Source organism: Cryptomeria japonica, chromosome 3 (assembly GCF_030272615.1).
Source record: "Cryptomeria japonica chromosome 3, Sugi_1.0, whole genome shotgun sequence".
NCBI lineage: Eukaryota > Viridiplantae > Streptophyta > Pinopsida > Cupressales > Cupressaceae > Cryptomeria > Cryptomeria japonica.
The window spans coordinates 1,004,009,720-1,004,022,831 of NC_081407.1; positions in this window are offsets into that span (position 1 = coordinate 1,004,009,720).

A 13,112-nucleotide genomic window follows, 5' to 3' on the forward strand; every position below is an offset into this window, starting at 1 on the left:
AGGTACACCTCTATCATCCACTATTTTTTCAACTATTTTACTGCTTTGCAAATATACTTCTTCTAATATTTACCAAAATTGTTTTCCGATACATTGTTATTTATCATATGTTTCAAATGGGAGCTAATGAAGCAACCTACAAAATAAAACAAGCACATTAACGAAATACACCAACACTAAAAATTGTAAGTACGCCCAATTACAATCATTAATATTCTACACTTGTTGAATACATTTGTAATTTCATAACACACTTTATTTGTCACAACAAAATCTTCATACAATCACAATGGCTTAATACAATTTATTTCTCCCAGGTTTAAGATGATATACATCACATGGATATACATGTCTACATACAAACCATTTAGAATAAGTTCTCTTTGTGATCAAATTCTTATTTTGAGAACCAAAACATTGACTGAATTTTCTACAGTGTCAATACTATATACTATATATCAATAAAAATACTCAATTTAACTTTAATTACATTCTCTCGTAATGATTCATTAACATTTCTAGGTTGTCCCTGCTTTTAGATTTCACCTTTCGATGGAGATCACCATCCAGCTGACCAATGTCATTGCTTTCAAGGTATGTAACCTTTTTTAGATTATTTGCAAACTAAAGTACTTTCTCTTTTAATGAGATTAGATTGCAGTTCATCACACCTTATTCTTTTCAACCTCTTTCATTGTCACTGTTACATAATGCCATTAAATTATAGGGTTGTTGCATATTGGTAGGAATGCTTTGTCACTTCCCCATCATCAACTCACTGTTACATAATGCCATTAGATTGCAGGGTTGTTGCATATTGGTACAATTCTGTATACTTTTCCACTTCCTCATCATCAAGCCTTTTACTCAGTCTACAATACAAGCCCTTTTGCTCTGCAAGGTAAATGCCTTTTTGTTTTATTAGTGCTTATTTGTTCATTTCCTCCAATTTAAGTATTTATACAATTTATTCCTCACAGGGCTTAGATGATATAAATCATATGCATTTCAACAAAAGGTTGTATAACATGCTACTATTACCAACATGGGGGATGGAGGGTGGATAACAACATTTTTCTGGGTCCAACAAATACTGTTGGTCGGGATTAATACAGCCTACAATACAAATCATTGTCAAAAATACTCTTCATGACAATTTGTTTTTGTACATCATGTTGCATTCAACAGCATGGGGGATGGTGGGTGGACAACTTTGTAATTTGGAAACAACTATAACCATTGGTTGGGCTATGTATAGTGCCTATTGTATACGATGAAAATGGATAATAACAATAATGTTGAAAGACTAGATGAATTCAACCACAAAACCATAGCCTAACAACAACAAAGATCTACCATAACATATGAAGATTACCTAAGACAATGCAAATCAAATGAAATCACAAAGATTATACCATCACATGTCCAATAGGGTTTGAATCTCCATTCTTCCTATCTCCATTGATCTTGCTTGATATATTTGCTCTCAAATTTTATATGTGCACAAGAGCTCAACAAAGAACAGAAATGTGGTTGCAAGTAGGATCGCATATGTTTGAAAGCACAATGTAGTCGAGTAGTCAATTGATCAAGTAGTCAGGCTTGCATCGTGAGGGAAGCATCTCCTTATATAGAAGACACTATATGAAATGGAGGGATAAGATTGAGAGGTGTAAAGGATAAATGGTCGGCTATGATTAGAGGGTAGGTAGAGAAAATAATAAAATAATGAGAGGGTAAGTAGTGTAGGAATTAAGAGATGAATGACATGTGTCATGGGTAGAAAAGGTTAATGAATTAATTAAATAAATAAAGATTTATTTAATTAATAGAGGAAGTGAGATCAATTAAATAAATAAAATATTTATTTAATTTAGGAAAAAGGATAATTTAAATAAATAAATATATTTATTTAAATGAGAAATAAGGCTAGAAGAGGATAAATGAATTAATTAAATAAATAAAGATTTATTTAATTAATAAAAGAATTAGGCTAAGGTAATTAAATAAATAAAGAAATTTATTTAATTAGACATGACAATTTTAGGTGTCTACATTTTTCTCCTCTTTGAGACAATGTGGCTTGTTGCGTTGTTTCAAAGAAAATAATATGAACTGATACAAAGTTGCCCCAAGATGGGAATGATATACCCCCTCGAGAGATTGGATGAAAATGTCTGAAAAGATCACAGACAATCTCTTTATAAGAAATAAAGGCTAGAATGGACTGACCGAATAAAGTGACAGAGTCACGAGATAATGAAGACTGACTCAGGAGACGAGGGCTAGGGCTAGGGCTAGGGCAATCTATAAGATAGACCACGAAGGGAATACATCCTCATTGTCATCCACACCTTCAAGAGATCAGAGTGCAAAGAGAGAATAGAGTAGCAGCAGTTAGCAGCGATGGCATTGGTTCACAGATGCGATCACGTTCACCGATTTCAGAGGTCAGCAGATGCAGGAGAGCCAGTGAGTACCACAAAACCTCCTTGTACTTTGTCGCAATAAATGTTGTCATTAATGCATGCTAGGTAGAGTAATAAATGCGCGTTTTAGGTATGTCAAAAATGTGTAGGCAAATCTGCGTTGGTGCCAGGCGCGTCTGCGTTGGCTAGGTGCGTCTGTGTTTGTGCCAAGCATGTCTATGTGGGAAAAGGCGTCTGTGTCAAATGTGAGCGCGTCTGTGTTGTGCAAGCACGTTTGTGCAATGTGGGTATGTCTATGTAGGATAGGCGTGTCTATGCAGAGCAGGCACGTTTATGTAGTATGTAAACATTTATGTCATGAAGGCACATTTGTGTCTTCAAGGTCAAATCGGTAGTTCTGTGATGAACATACGTTGTCGATTGGATAAGCTACTGAGAGGATACACTCAAATAGGTCCTCTAGGGAAGACCAGGATAGATCAAGGCACTTTGTGATGAATAGGGAGTACCAAGACAAAGTACTTTGTGATGAACAGGGAGTACTAATATGAGCAGCACTTTCTGATGAACAGGGAGTGCAAATGTGAGCAGCACTTTGTGATGAACAGGGAGTGCAAAAACATGTAGTACTTTGTGATGAACAGGGAGTACCACTAGGATAGATAGCAACACTTTGTGATGAACAATGAGTGTCACTAGGATAAAGAGCAACAGTTTGTGATGAATAGTGAGTTTCACTAGGATAGAGTGTCATATGATAGATATAAGCACTAGGATAATAAGCAGCATTTTGTGATTAACAGTGAATGCCACTATGACTGACATGATTGATTTGCTTGACTGCAAGAGTACCTACCCATGCTGGAGTCACAGGAGAGATTCCCATCAACTCAGAGATTACGAGCTGAGCTGACAGTTGATGAGAGGGTTGTGATTGATGCTATGGGCTTATGCCATATTCTGTATGTGCCTGAGTTTTGGGCGAACATGGGGTTTCTGACTGCATTGGTTGAGAGATGGCATTCTAAGACATGCACTTTTCATTTTCCGATGGGTGAGATGATAGTCACCTTAGAGGATGTATACAGGATTCTGAGGATACCGATCGATGGGGAGTTGATACCCTATGATCAAGATGGAGACAAGGAGGCCTTGAGATGAGTGTTCTAGGATCCAGGACTGGAGATGAGGGTAGGACATGTCGCCTGGGACACCATGACAGCGACAAGACTGGCGCTACCAACAATGCTGGGAGGAGTGATCAGTGGGTTCTTGTGTCCAGACAAGGTGACACGAGGGTTGGTTGTGGGATGGGGGAGCACCTTGGAGACACTGATTACACAGCATACCAGATATGCCTAGGGACCGTGCGTGCTAGCACACTTGTACTATGAGCTTCATCAGTTCGTTTACCATGGATCTATAGGATTGGGCTGCAAAGTTACATTGCTACAGGTGTGGGCATATGAGCACCTGCCAGTTACCTGACCGATACATTCCAGGGGCAAGGATCATGGACACAATTTTGTTCATCTATATGATATGATTACATCATAGCCTCGGATTGGCAAGTTGGAGCATTGGTGTCGAGTCCTAGATGAGATCGACATTGTGATATGGAGGCCGTACCGAGAGTGTGAGTAGTGGGAGAATGATGCAGTGGAGCTACCCTATACCTTTAGGAGCAGATATCTGATTGGGCGGATGCCCTATGTATTGGAGAGGCAACTGGTAGACTGGGTGGGTAGGCAGTTTGGCAGGATTCAGTGGATGCCACAGGGTTTCGGTATGTATGCACAGACAGTGCGGAACCAGGCACACTTTGGGCCACTGTTGTCATATGATCAGGCCGTGATGCAGCTAGTGGAGATGATTCCCTTGCCATGGGATATGTGGTTAGAGATTGAGGATGCAGGTATGGATGCAGAGTACACTGCATATTGGGCTAAGCATCCATTCCCATGCCTGACAGATCCAGGAGAGTTGATTGATGGGGATGGTGGCGGGGATGAGGATGATGATGGAGATGGTGGGGGTAGAGGTCGACGGAGGAGGCGGGGTGCAGTAGGAGATAGGAGAGTGGCTCCATGGAGGGAGGGTGGAGAGGAGAGATAGGCTCAGGTGGTGAGGGGCTGAGGTGGATTGCCAGTACAGGTGCCAGCAGCACAGGGTCCTAGACAGGTACAGGTATAGGGGCAGGGACAAGGGCAGCCACAGGAGCAACCACAAGTACAGGCACAGGTAGAGCCACAAGTGTAGGGGGAGAGGAGGAGGAGAAGGATGAGCTACTGGAGTTGAAGAAGATCTTCTAGGGATAGGCAGATGAGATCCAAGATCTGGAGAGGGAGACAGCTAGGCTCAGGTGACAGCTAAGGGACACAGAGCGGGAGAGGGATCAGGCTATTTAGCACTATACAAAGGCTAAGACGGCACTGAGGGTAGGGAGGCAGGCAGCAGAGGACACAGGGGCCACTGGCGGGAGTCATAGGAGACAGGCGTCTAATGGTGGGGTCATGGGTCCTCCACCATGACCAGATAAGGGAGGCAGGAGAGATGATCCTGGGGTGGGTCCTTCTAGGCTCAGACTCTGTCGAGGCCAGGCGGCTCCGAGGGAGGGAGTTCATCATAGCCTTAGAGGGCTCCCTATGTATCAGTTTTGTACCATTTTGTATGATGATGTAGACACCTTCGGGTGATTATAGCCATATGATTTTGACATCATTGTATCATGACACTTATGATTATATATATATGAGATGCATTCTTGCAGCAGTTATATGCATGTGTACCTATGTGATGGTTTATGATATGTTTAATGATGATGATTATGATATGGATGCAAATGTGTACATGATGAAATGCAATATTTTTGTTCTTTTATGTTTTTAATATGTTATGCCAATGCAAATGTGAATGTATGAAATGCAAATGAATATGATAATGCAAATAACAATTTACATGATAAAAATGTAAGATGTGCTAACATGTGTTGTGTGCAGGATGTGATGCAATTGTGATATCTATATGTATGTATGAAATGCTTAATATGTGGTAATGCAGGTGCAACTACATGAAATGCAAATATTTTTTGTGTATCATTATACTCAGTCATGTGATAGCAGGCTACACGGACTCGGGAAGGATGATGGAAGTCAATCAAGAAAGGGGAATGGAAGACAGAATATATGAAAGAGCTTCTTGTGTGTTATCATCATTGAGCTTTATTATGGCAAAATAGGTTATGACAATCGAGGCATATGTTTGACCGAGAAAGTCATTGTACCCATTTGCATGGAGATAAGACAGTCGCAAACAAGGAATGCCCCAGTTCACACTAGACTCACAGTGTCCTCATATCCTTGGACAAGTCATAGCATTACTAAGAGACAATCCACAAACAGCAAAGAAAAATAGGTGGCGATACCCCATCCTCGCCTTTCTAGTCAAAGACATCCTAGAGATAAAATCTCTAGTTAGAGACATCCTAGAAAAGCTAAAAGACATGTCACCAAAAAGATAAAATCAAAAGAAAACCAAGACTCGACACCAACATTCACTGTAGTCCTCAAGATTAGTGTCTCTTGTCACTTGTATAAGTCTTATTTGATTGTGGTCACAATGTTTACTTTCACAAAAAGGATAGATCGCACTGAACCATAATGTTGTCTGAGTCTTTTGAAAGATTTGATTTGTTGGAGCCCATTGTTGTTGTTGTGTCTCATTTGAAACTGACCGAATACATGAAACTAATACTTTATTGTGGATTGTGATGCAAATGTTGCTTTATTGCGGATTGTGCGCGGATAGACTGAAGAAAAGTGGAGGAAACTGTACTCCTCGAAACATGTGATACTATTAGTTCCACACCCATCACTAGACATAGGATTTGCCTTAGCCACATATAGGAGCTAATTTATTATGAATGGAAAGGGATGAAAAGGAAAGGATTATTAGGAACGGCTAACCAATCTTGGGTAGATCAATAACAAGCCATGATGGGAATGGGTAAGTTTATTATGAATGGAGAGGTTGTGAGTGTGTGCAAAGTGAAGGATGAAAAAGAATCCTAAAGGAGGGAGGAGCAATGTCTCTATGCATGGCGCCGGTGACCCAGTTTTCACCATGGTACTTTCCCAGGGCACCACCGAAGTGGTTTTCACCGTTGGACGAAAATGTTTTTCTTTACTTTTTTTATTTTTTAATTTTTTTTGTGTCACAAGGCGCCTATTTGCCAGGTTTTCACCAAGTAACAATTTTTTATGTTTTATGATTTTTTTTGGTATTTTTGAATGTTTTGATTTTTTTGTATTTTTGAATTAGGATACTCTAAAGAGCTATGTGTAAAACCTGCGAAGGTGCATGCTATTGATAGGATCCTCCAAAGGTTCACCCTCTGTGGTTGAGAGTTGATATGCACCAGATCCATAGACTGTTGTGATGATGTAAGGACCAAGCCAGTTTGGTTTGAATTTGCCCTTCTTCTCTCTGTCTTGCTGATTTTTGGGGTTTTCTCTAAGAACTAAGTCACCCACCTCAAATGTGTGAGGCTTGACTTTATGATTATAACTGCAACTCATTCGTTGTTGATAAGCCTTGAGATGATTAAAAGTAGTTTGTCTTCGTTCATCCAATAGTTCAAGTTCTTGTAAGCAAGAGACCCTGTAGTCTTCATCATGGATAATGTTTTGCAAAGAGACTCGTAAAGAGGGTAACTCAACCTCAATAGGCAAGATAGCTTCAGCGTCGTAGATAAGTGAATAGGGTGTAGCTCCTGTAGGTGTGCGAACACTGTGCGGTAGGCCCAAAGTGCAGGATTAAGTTAGATATGCCAATTGCGGCCAACGTCGTCGACTATCTTTTTTAAGATTTTAAGGACTGTTTTATTAGATGCCTCAGCTTGACCATTACCTTGGGGGTAATATGGTGTTGAAAATCGATGGGTAATATGGAAGCGGTCACAGAGTTCCCTAACATCCTGATTTTTGAAGGGACGCCTGTTATCGGTGACGATGGAAACAGGAATACCGTATCGACAAATGATATAGTTGAGGATAAATGTAGCAATTTATTTTCTAGTGACTTGCATGAGAGGCACAGCTTCGATCCATTTTTTGAAATACTTTGTGGCAGTGATAATGAATTTATGACCGTTGGAAGGAGGGTGAATCTTGCCTATGAGATCGAGTCCCCACTGACAAAAGGGCCAAGGAGTTGCAATTGGTTGAAGTTCTTGCGTTGGCGCATGAATGAGGTCTCCATGAAGTTGACACTGCTTACATTTCTTGACAAACTAATATGAGTCTTTTTCCATGTTGGCCAGTAATATCCAGTCCTGATGAGTTTCTTGGCTAAGGTAGGACCACTAGAATGTGGACCACATATCGCTTCATGTACTTCACGTAACACAATCTGAGTTTCATCTCTTTCTAAACATCTAAGAAGAGTGCCATCTAGACCTCGACGGTATAGGATATCAGCTAAAATGATGTATCGAGAAGATTGGCGAATGAAAGTGCGATGTTGGTTATTGGATAGGTCAAGAGGAAGGGTATTGTCACAAAGGTATGTGAAAATGGAATCATATAACTGGGACTCAAGACTGACAACACATATTGTCTCGGTAGGAGTGATCTCATATGAGGGCACCAAAAGGTTATCCACCAAGAACTCATAGCAGGTCTCATTCAGGGGTAGATCGATTAGTGAAGCAATTGTAGCCATGGCATCCACGGCTCGGTTCTGCTCTCTTGGTATCTGCTCAAAGTCTATCTTCATGAAATGTTATTTTAGGTCATCCACCATTCTTTTGTAAGGCATCAATTTCTCATCCTTTGTTTGGTAGTCATCAGTTGCTTGACGAATTACAAGTTGAGAGTCCCCAAAAACACGGAGTTCCTGGCTCTTCCACTGAACTGCTATTCGTAATCTCGTTGTTAATGCCTCGTATTCTGCTATGTTATTAGTGCAAGGAAATGATAATCGATATGATTTTGGTATATAATCCCCTTGAGGAGTTATGAAGAGGATGCCAGCTCCTGCCCCATGCTGTGTGTATGAGCCGTCAAAGTATAGTTGCCAAGGCTTTGCATGTGACACTGTTAAGATGGATTCGTCTGGAAATTCTGAAATTAGAGGAACATCATCTATCATGGGAGCATCTGCTAACTGATTTGTGATAGCCTGTCCTTTTATTGCTTTTTTATCCACATACTCAGTGTCGAATTCACTCTGAAGCATCACCCATTTGGCTAGTCGCCCAGTAAGTGTTGCTTTATTGAGAAGGTATTTTAATGGATCGATCCTTGCAACCAACTTAGTTTTATGAGTTAGCATGTAATGTCTTAATTTTTGTGAAGCAAAGACCAAAACGAGACATGCACGCTCAATTGGTGTGTAATTTAGCTCATATCCCACCAATGTGCGACTGATGTAGTATACTGCCTTTTCTTTGCCCTCAGCATCTTTTTGTGCTAAGAGTGCCCCCAGTGTTGTTGAAGTAGCTGATATGTATAGTAATAGAGGTTGATCTAGAACTGGTGGCATCAAAACTGGTGGATTCAAAAGATAATCTTTAAGTGTCTAGAAAGCTCGCTGACAATTATCATCCCATTTGAATTTGATGTTTTTGTGTAGCAGGTGTTGAAAAGGACTATATTTATCTACAAGTTGCGCTATGAATCTTCATATGGACTGGAGTCTCCATTGCAGAGATCAAAGTTGACTGATATTTCTTGGTGGTTGCATCTCTAGGATGGCCTTCACTTTTGCTGGATCAGCTTCGATTCCTCTTTTTGAGACAATGAATCCCAGGAGCTTCCCGGAGGTTACTCCAAAGACACATTTCTTGGGGTTTAATCTTACTTTGTATTTTGCCAACAGATCAAAGACAACTAAAAGTATGTCTAAATGTGTATCTCTGTCAATCGAATTCCCCAAGAGGTCATCAACATAATCCTCCACGGTAATGTGCATGAGATCATGAAAGATAGTAGTCATGGCTATTTGATATGTAGCGCCTGCATTTTTTAGCCCAAAGGGCATGACATTCCAGCAGAAAGTTCCCCAAGGACAAGTAAATGTCATTTTGTGCTGATCTTTGGATGTGATTTTTATTTTATTATAACCAGGGAATCCATCCATCAAAGATAACATCACATGACCTGCTGTGAGATCTACGATCAAGTTAATATTTGGTAATGGAAAGTCATCCTTAGGACAATCTTTGTTGATGTCTCTGAAATCTGTACATATTTTGATGCTACGATCTAGTTTACTGACAGGCACTAAGTTGGAGTTCCATTCGGGATAATCAATTGGGCGTATGAATCCAACATCCAATAATTTCTCAAGCTCTGCTTTGACTAATAATGCCACTTGTGGATGCATCTTTCTTAATTTCTGTTTCACTAGTTTTGCCCCCGGTTTAGCTGTCAAATGATGCATTACCAAATCCAGATCCAATCCAAGCATATCAGCGTATGACCATGCAAAATTGATTTGTCATTCTATGAAGAAATTTATGAACTTTGATCTTTTTGTCTCTGTCAAAGATTGAGCCAGGAATATGTTGTGTGGAACTTCTTCTGTGCCAATGTTTGTTTTGATAGTCTCCTCTACCAACATGGATGACTTTTCTTCATATGATGTCGGGAGAATGTCGAGCCTTCCATCTTCGGGTGCCTCAGAGAGGTTTTCACCCTCAGATACGTCCTTTCTTTTTACTTTTTTGGGGTCAGACAGTACCACAACGTGGTTTTCGCCATAAGACCCTTGATTTGTTTTTATTTTTATATTTTTGCGACCGGAAGGCCCGACACCCTCACCAAAATATGCCACGTTATTGAGTTCTATAGTATATCCTGCCTTATGGTCCCCACGGGGAAGATCATCTCGTATGCCAAGATAGTCAATAAAAGCTTCATCATTTTGGAATGTGTCAAACTGTGTAGGTCCTTCATGGTCCCAGTCGATAAGTTGGTGGTGAACAAGGGGAAGGCCTTTGATGTCTTTGAATTTAGCAGAGCTAAAAGTGAAGATGCAGTTATATTCAGGTATGTCAAGGTAGTTATCGAGGTCCTCATTGGCACTCTCCTCATCAGTCTCGATCATGAACGAATCCAAATTACCATCACTAGTAGCGCATTCCGGAACAGGTGTTCTCATTCTATGTGATTTCGACCTAGAACCTAGAGGCAAAGACAGTGTGGGATCCTCAGGGGTTGTTTCTTGACCAATTTTGATTTTTCTATAAAATTCCTCTTCTTTTGTGGGTTCACTTGGTTCTCTGAATGTCTCGGTGAGTTCATAGTCACTGGAGGACTTGTCTAAATTCCATTCCCATTCATTGAAATCTGTGGAATAGCGATTTTCTTGTTGAATTTTGATTTGTAATGCTTCTCCTGTCTTTTGAGTATTTACCTTGAAACTCATGAACCCAAGTCCTTTGGAGTGTTCCCTTTTAACTGTCAATTCTGGTTGTCAAGGTTCAATGATGCCTTCTTTTCTTAATCCAAGAGGACTTTTGCCATCATACCCAAAATTTTGTAGGATCTTGAATCCTTTGGCATATTTCTCACATGGTATGCTAACGTGATCTTGTGTATCACTTTCAGGGTCTTTGTAAAGCATTTTGTATAAGTCTTCTTCTTCCACTTCACCCCATTTTTGGAAGATTGTAGGATCCCATTTAAGTGTAATGATGGATACCCGCTTAGGAGGATGTGGTCGTCCATATTCTTTTGGTGAATTCATGATTTTTTGTAAGTACATGGTTTTATTCAAAGTGTATTCACCCATGCCCTTGTCCTGGAATTTGCCTTTAAGCTCACCTTGTTTTGATGTCGAAGGTTTTAATGATTCAGGATCAATGTAAGCAGAAGAAGGGACAACTTCCCTATTACTTGGGATGATCGTCTTAGTCTTTGGTCTCAAGTTATTGTAGTATATGAATGGATTAGGATCTCCATTAACTATTATTTCAACTCCATTGTGATGAAATTTAATGCATTGGTGATATGTAGATGGGACTGCCCTCATTTCATGAATCCAAGGACATCCTAGTAATATATTATATGTGAGATCCAGGTCTAGGACCTGACAAACCACATCCTTTGTAACTGGCCCAACTCTAAGAGGTAAAATTACTGTGCCTTTGGATGAACACTCTTCATCATCATATGCCTTGATGGTAATTTTGTTTGTAGAATTCACAGCTTTATCGGAATATCCCAATTGTTTAATAGTGCTCAATGTACAAATGTTTAGACCTGCTCCTCCATCTATCAAGACTCATTTTATTCGATGTTTGTGTATGAAGGCTTTGATGTGTAAAGGTGCATTATGTGGCTGACTTATAGAGGCATCATCGGCTTCTGTGAATGTAAGAGAGTGTGGAATGGATAGGTATCCCACCATGGCTTGAAACTGGTCCACATTCAAATCAATAGGAACAGCAGTGTCTCTTAAGATTTTGTCAAGAATGGCTTTATGTGCGGGGGATATGTATAAGAGCTCAAGGATTGAGATAAGTGTGGGTGTCTTCCCTAACTGTTCTACAAGGTCATATTAAGGCTTAGTTGATGACGAAGCGGTGTTTTTAGCTGGAGCACCTTCCAAAGTGAATTTACCTCAATGAGTTGTGACATTACATTCAAAGGTAGGTTCGGAAGAAGATCCAATGCCTTTTAGGACAATCTTGGGTCTTTGGGTAGAGTTCTCAGGCGTTTCGTCCTTGATGATAATGGTAGAGACATAACTGTCCATCGAAATGTGATTGATAGTTGAATCATAGTTATAGGATGCTCTGGTATAGTTGGTCTGGTCATCTGTGGCTTTAGACTTTCCCTTGTCATGTTTTGGGAATGGTTCCTTAAACATTTCATGTTCTTGGTTGGATGAGTGTCCTTCAATTTCAATGTCACCTCTATCAATGAGATCTTGTATGATGTTCTTCAGTCGATGGCAATTTCATGTCTTATGACCCTTGCTCTTATGAAATTCACAATATTCATCATCATTCCACCAATTTGGTTTGACCTTTGGTTCATATGGAGGAAAATCTAGAATTGTGATTACCTTGTTTGCCACTAGCTTCTTGAAAACTAACTCAAGTGGTTCTCCCAATGGAGTGTACTTCCTTTGTGACTTTGAAGTTGTTTGAGTATTCACTTGATTGTTTGTAGAGCTTGATCTAGAAAAAATGATTTTTGGTCGTACCGTATTGGCATCAACAACACCATCATTGACTCTATTCTTGTTTTTATTCCAAAATCTTGGCTTATCTTTTCCTTTAAATTCATCTTTGTTTTCCTTGAATATCTTAATGACTCCTTGTTCAATTAGGACCTTTTATGTCGTGAATCCCTTCTCAATGACATCCTTGAAGGTGGACAAACAATCTTTTCTTAGGTCATAACCAATGTCCTTGTTAACATTTTGGGTGAACATTTCTACCATTTGTTTTTGTGGAATTTCATAAGAGCATCTGCTAGCTAGATTTCTCCTTCTTTGTAAAAATGATGAAAAAGATTCTCCATCCTTTTGTTTGGTGTTGCACAAAGTGGTGACTGATATGTTTGTCTCTATGTTGTATGAGAAATGTTGGATAAATGCCTCTGCTAAGTCACCCCATGACTTAATACCAGGTGGAAGTTGAGAGAACCATTCCATAGCCTGATCACCTAA